This window comes from Octodon degus, unplaced genomic scaffold (genome assembly GCF_000260255.1).
Source record: "Octodon degus isolate 3935 unplaced genomic scaffold, OctDeg1.0 scaffold00106, whole genome shotgun sequence".
NCBI lineage: Eukaryota > Metazoa > Chordata > Mammalia > Rodentia > Octodontidae > Octodon > Octodon degus.
This window is the reverse complement of record NW_004524682.1, coordinates 2,261,208-2,268,265: the sequence shown is the minus strand read 5'-3', so window position 1 is coordinate 2,268,265 and position 7,058 is coordinate 2,261,208. Positions and strand designations below refer to the sequence as shown.

Here is a 7,058-nt window from a genome sequence, read left to right as displayed (position 1 = left end):
AAAAAACACAGATTTTCCTTATGCAAAGCGCATGCTGGCCTTAGCTCCCGCGCTGCAGAGAAACGTGTATTGTTTCCCATGACAGCTCTTCACTCCCAGTTCTTCACGGGGATTTGTGCTACTGTCACTGCTCGCTCATACCTCCATCGCTTTTCACCTCTGTTGTTAGCCTAAGTCTCCCCTCTCAGCCACCTGACACACAGACTCAGGAATAGAAGGTGCATCTCCATCAGCTGGTCTCAAGTGAGCTGGAGTTTAGATGGGGCACCGGGCGTCCCACGATGTCGAAGAATAAGAAGCCAGACACTGCCCACCCAGCGGCAGTAGTGGTGGCGGCAGCTCTGGGGCCACCACGGTGACGGTGGCTACAGGAGGTGGCCAGCATAGAAATATCCAGTCCTGTAGTGATGAACACTCATCCATCAAGGCAACGAGCCAGTGTGGTGGTTTCAGCGATCCCTCCAGCTTTGCTGAGGATGACCAGAGGTCCTTGATGAGGAAGGAACTCAAGACCTAGAGTGCAAATTGAAGGGATTCATTGACCCAAACTTGGACAAGAGCGCAGAGATGAGGCAGGCAGTTCTTAAAGGCATTAATTCATGGCTTCAAAAATGCTCTATGAATTCTTTCTGAAAAGAAGAATGACGTTAACTGATAGTGTTGAACACTGCCTGAAGAAAGGGAAGAGTGAGGAACAGCATGCAGCCACAGGGCTGACCTCTGGACTTTGTGTTCAGCTGGGTCCTGGTGTGAAAGTGAAGAGAGTTTAAAGACTCTTGGGCCCATCCTGAAGAAAAATGTGTGATGGAACAGCTAGTGTCCAGGCAAGGCAAATGTGTGCAACTCGCTTTGGTGTTTGCGTTTTTATTGTCGCAGGTGACATTACTGAACTGTGCTCAACTCTGCACATGCGGTAAACATCTTCACCAAGTCCTGTCTCAAAGACGAAGGCACCAGTGGTATTTGCAGCATGCCCACCTCAGTGCCCCACGTCGGCCTGCTTCTCTCGTGGATGTTGTTACTGACCATGTGTCCCACCAGCAAAGTGAAGAAAAGGCTGAAGAGGCATTTCCATAACCTGCCAGATCTGCCTTCTTATGATGATGTGAACATGAGAATAGCTGGTGGTGAATCTTGGCACTTCTGTTTGAACTGGCCAGAGAGATGGAGAGTGACTTGTTTTATGAAAACATAGAATCTTCGACCCGGATGCTGAGGGCTTTGGCTAGAGATGGAAATAAACACAGGGCCAAGGTGGACAAGAGAAAGCAGTGCTCTGTGTTCAGAGATGTCCTGCGGATGGGATTTTCCAATGGAAACTATTAAATTTGGCCCTCAATGCATGTACATTGATGTGCGGGTCAAGAAAGATACTTACAACACCTTTAAAGAGATCCTTGGATCAGAGATGCAGTGCCACTTGCAGCCAAATGAATTCCTGCACAATGTGTTTGAAAGGCATTTATATAATTCTGTAGCTTTCAAAGCACGGACAAAAGCTTGAAGCAAGTGTCAGGATAAGAGAGCAGAGTTTGAAGAATTCTTCTAGATTTTTAGTACTTGATGACTTTTTTCTAATTTATTTTCCTATTTTTAATGTATATAATCCTTACAGACAATTTTTATCTTGGGTCAGGTTATCTCATTTTTTTGAGGGGGTATGTTATATATTCCTTCTAACTTAATGCACAGTATTGTAAATGATGAGTTCTGATTTATTGAATATGCTCTAAATATAATCCATAAACATGAATAAGGAGTAATGTTTGGTCATGTTCTGTTTAAGACATGAACAAAAAGAAGGCATTTCACTTGATTTCAAGTTGAGAAGGGTTTGATTTCTTATACTTTACTTGTCAGAATATTGGCAAATTTAATGATACATATGCAAGATCATTAAATTAATATCTTTGAGTTTTGGATACAGGTTTCAGAAACTGGCTCCTTGGGGAAAGCTGCTGTATTTTAAATGGACTGTAGCTGTTTCGTTTTTATCATTGAGATGAACAGGGATTGTACATTAGAATTTGCAAGAGCTAAAGACCATTGATTGATTTTTCACCTGCTGGGAGTTTGTGGTGGGTTAGCCCGGACTGGAAAGGTGGCTGACCCAAACCTTTGGGACGGTGGTACTCATTTTATCTGCTGCATGAGAGGTTATTCTTATCACTTGGAAATAAATATCTATTCACACTGAAAAAGAAAAGTGCATAAGGGAAAAAAAAACTATTTTGTGCTTTTTAAAAACATTGATTTGGATCACTCTGAGTTTAAATTTTCCACATTTTTTGACATTCCTAAGACATTTCTGGTAATTCCCATTTTTTTCATTTGTAAGTTTTCTAAAAGCTTGTTAAATGAGATCAGCTTTTTTTGAGATTGCTATTGTACAGCCTTGCAGCTAGCTACAATAGGAATAAAATGTGGAACATCTTGAAGCTGATGTGTGACCTGGAGAAGCTACAGGCTTGCTGAGACACGAATGCTGAAGATAAGATTTGTAGCAGACTCTCTTAAGACGTGCTCATGGAAATATGATAAATGGTGTTTACCCTATATGTCATGATAACTGGTTCTTAAAGAATGTACCTGTGCCCTCTTTTGCCAGAGTATGGGAAAATGTGCCTCTTTCAAACACTCAGTCACCATGACATAAAGAAATAGCAAATCTTGACTGTGCCAAAACATTGCCTGTTCTATCGCCTTCTTCTTAAATACGAAATTTATTTTCCATATTGTACACTCAAAATTAGTGGTTTTTAAAAGGTGGTGTTTATTGTCTCATGAAACTTTAACTCAGAACACATAAATGAGTATAGGACGTAACAATTTAATATAAGGTAGGGCATTACAGTATCTGTAATGATATCATTTTTAAAACTTTATTATTCACTGAACATTTTCTGTGCGCAAATGCTTTGCTACATGTTCATAATAAACTTAGAATGGTACAGTTATTATTTCCATTTCATAGACAAGAAGACTGATAAGTAGAAAATTAAGTAAGATCATCCAGGTACAGTATATTGTGATCCTGGAGATGAAATTTCCTGCCTCTTCCTGATAGTCAAGCACTTTGCTGATGTGTTACTCCCACCTGACAGTAATAGCTAGCATAGGACGTGAAGGTATTTGTTTAAAACAGTAATCCTTCGTAGTGCTAATAGTGAATTCAGCTGCAGCTACTGAGGTGAACATTTTTGCTTGTGTTCGTAATTTACATAGTACATCTCTACGATGAAGAAAGAGTATTCAGGCCCATCTAGCACACAATCAGAAATCTGTGCTTCTGTAGACAGAAGTAATTCTGTGTGGTCAGTTTGACCCTTTTTCTGAAGAATACATAAGATTGTTGCGTAGAAGAACCATATCTGGATATTGGTTACATCTCAAACATTTAAGACAAAATAATGGAATACTTTTAATAGAATACTATTGATTGGACAGTTAAGCACTGAAAAATTCTAGTTGTGTTTAGAAAATATTCTTGTTTTCTAGTTATGTGTAACTTTTCCAAAGTGGCATTATCTGTATGGAAAATGGTAAACATGAATTCTGATCTCCAGTTCAGCTGCTGTCTGGTATTTCTCAAAAGAAAAGATTTTGTGTAACAGTGCTGTATAAATAAATCCTGACCTGAATGCCTCCTTTAAGATTCTCCCAGTTTATCAGATGAAAATGAGTTCTGTTTTCATTCCAGACAGAACTTATATGACTTCCTTAGAAGGAAAGTAGTGAAATGCCACATTAAAGTATACGAAACACACACAAAATCTTCCAGGGAAGAGTCTAGCAAAAGAATGCTATATTTTGCCTGATCACACTTTAAACTTTTATTTTTGTCAAGACCTTTTAAAAGAAGAACTATGACTTAAAGTAATTTGTTTTTATTACACTATGCCAGATTTGAAGAGGAGAGAAGCAGTTCTTCTTTTCTTTTCCTAATGGATGGTCTTAAAATCTAAGGAATGGGAGGTCTAAACACAAAATTTTTATACTGATAAACTTTTATAGAATGTCTAAAGTGGCAATGAGTCTGTATTTATAAGTAACTAATATACTAGTGTACAAAATGCTCAATTAACCTTTTTATAGGTTTATGGTCTTGCTAGCAAAAAAACATAACTGTGATTCTTGGGGGGCGTGGAAAAGGGAACATGTGGAGAGTTGTTCCTCGAAATACCTCAAATATTCTAAGCCAAACTCTGAAAACAGAGATGCAGAACTTCAGGAAGATAAAAAATATCATCTTATCTAATACACTTTTATTAAATCCTAAATAGATCTGTGTATAATTTTGATGATCAAACTAATACTAGAATGTAAAACAAAGGCAAAAGAAAGTTGCGCCCCACTGGTTACATTTGTCAAAGGCTCACTGGATGACAAACATGATGCTTTCCGTATTTTATTCCATTTAGACCTGAAATGACCCTGGAGTTCGCGTGTGTTTACTTTGAGAACAGGTTAGTGTCAGCACCTTAATTTTTTGACCTGTTGTGCCTCTAGCAGGTCAGGCTGAGAGCCATAAATTGAGCAGAGAGTCTTAATTGTTCAGGGACTCAGTGATAGGTCTAAATACTCACAAGGGATTTTGCCAGATCATTCAACTCTTTAAAATTGTGACCTAATACAGATAGGAGCCGTGCTCTCCGGGGATAAAAAGCTAATGCATAAAACTTGTGTACCATCTTGACCATTCTGTCTTTTCTTTTCTTTTCTTTTCTTTTTTTTTTTTTGTATTTTTAACCTAATAAAATCCAAAGCAGTCCAAATTAAAAACAAAACGAAACAAAACAAAACAAAACATATTGCTTGGAGTGTAATTGGCCAAAGACTAAAATTTATGATTTGGTTGTTAATTAGACTTAAAGAACAAAGCTAATGCTGTTCCATTTAGTGAGAAAGCCTCCGAGGAGTGAGGAACTGACCAATATTGGTTCTCCTGCTGGGAAAACACTAGGCATAAACAAGTCCCCAGGGCTTCATTACTGAGACTTTTAGACAAACACAAAATGCATCTCAGTTTATTTGAAAATCCTCACAGTGAAGCTTTATTGTATATCTATAAATTTTTCACGTTGACATGGCAAGACTTGTAAAAGTATACTGGCAAGAACAATAAACATTATAAATAACACTTTTCCTTTAAATGTAAGATGGATTGTAGATTGTATACAGCATGGTCATAAAGTGAATACAATTCTATTTAGAGAAGCAATTGTGGGAATAAGCTGTAATATCTAAACAGAGTAGTAAACTATTTACTGAAAGGGTAAGCAATTTAATATTCTTTAGCAAAGTTGAGCATGCAATTTTTTTATGATTAACAGGAAATATGTATCATTTGGTGTGTTACATTTTATTTTCTAAAAATAGTTTAAAAGTACAATTAAAGTAACTAATATTTACTCAATTCAATTATACTATTTTGCTTTGTATATTAAAAGTATGTTCTGCTTTATAAATATATTTTCAAATACTAATCTTACTTACTAAAAGAAAAAAATATGTGTTACTAAGAAAATAAAATAGTAATCCTTCAATTTCTAAAATCACTAGGTTCACATTACCCTGGATTTTTCTGCCTTGACAGGTTTTTCTATACATATTTCTTGGAACAAATGTGGCTAAGTATAAATTTCAAATTTCACAATAGATGTTCAGGAATAGTTATGATTGGGATCTGAGCATTTTAATACTTATCAAGTAACTGGAACCAGTATACAATTTTAAATCTTTACCAAGATTTAAAATTATTTCTTATTGAATTCAAATTCAGATATGTTGTAAATTCAGAAGTATCTCATTAAATCTGAAAATGTTAACTTCTTTGTGAAAAAGTACATTTTCACTTTTTTCCCATAATTTTATTGAGAAACAAGTAGCAATGAGACAGTTTCAAACCAAATTGGTAAGACAGTTTCAATAATTAACACATTGTATGCATTCTTCCTAGTGGCTATTTGCTGTACAAGATGCAGACATGATATCCTATTTACAAACACTATTACAACAAATCCCTCTATTCTTTAAGATAATATAACTATAAATCTATCCTAACCATTTTGAATACACAGATACAAAATGGACATTCAACTGTATCCCCTTTTTTGCTTAGTTCCGTTATTTGAATATTATAGGTGTGTTAACTCAGCAAAATATTCTAAAAGAGTCTAGTAGTCCATAATAGTATTGGGTCTTCCACATTTTCGCTTTTGACATACACTGTGCTGTATAAATACTAAACTGTATTTCTGTTGTGCGTTGGTGAGTCTCTTGCTTGTGAGTGGCACTATAATATTAAAGATAAAGAGCCTTTGAATATGGTTTGAGGTTTCAGTGTGACAGGGTAATCAAGGCTAGAGTCAGTAGACAGTGGTTCTCAAAAGGCAATTTGTGATGATACAGTTGGCTTCGAGGTTGGCTTCAAGGAAGAAACCTGGTCCTGATGCAGAATGCTCCCCAATTCACTGAGCTAAACCGAAGGAATTCTTCATGGCATCTAAGCTTCACAAGATGGCCAGTGCAGGACTTTTGATGAATACGGGGAGCTCTGGACTCATCTTGGTAGTACTTAATTTAACCAAATAATCTTGTAGATGGTTCTTCGTAATTTTGCTAATTGGGCTATGACCTCGGAGCAGTACAGAGTGGAAAGGGTGCGACCTGTTCAGCAAGGGAACTAAAGTTACACTATCACCTACCTAGGGTTTTTCCCAGGAAATTCTTCTAGGAAGGATTTCTTGTGTTGAATAATACCAAGCCGCATATATTTCTTAAAATTCATACATATACATAGAACCAAAATATACAAAAGTGAAAGTAAATCATGGGCTGGCCAGATATCTCAGGGACTAAGTGCTTGCTTAGACAGATGCAGGGACCAGGGTTCAATCCCCAGCATGACTTGCCAGCCCCATTCCTGGGGCGTGTTGAGACAGAGATTGAGACTGGGCATGGTGGCATGTGCCTGTAATCCCAGCACTTGGGAGGTAGAAAACAGAAGGATTACTGTGAGTCTGATCTGTATAGTGAGACCCTGTAGACTGTGTACC

At 37.1% G+C, this 7,058-nt stretch overlaps 1 protein-coding gene and 1 pseudogene across 1 annotated transcript in view; both read left to right on the top strand.

The window, feature by feature from the left end:
* The window catches only part of Robo2 (roundabout guidance receptor 2), a 644,932-nt gene that overhangs the window by 148,187 nt on the left and 489,687 nt on the right, over nt 1-7,058 (top strand). The gene's annotated exons all lie outside the window — the stretch shown is intronic.
* LOC101577749 lies at nt 282-1,549 on the top strand (annotated as a pseudogene).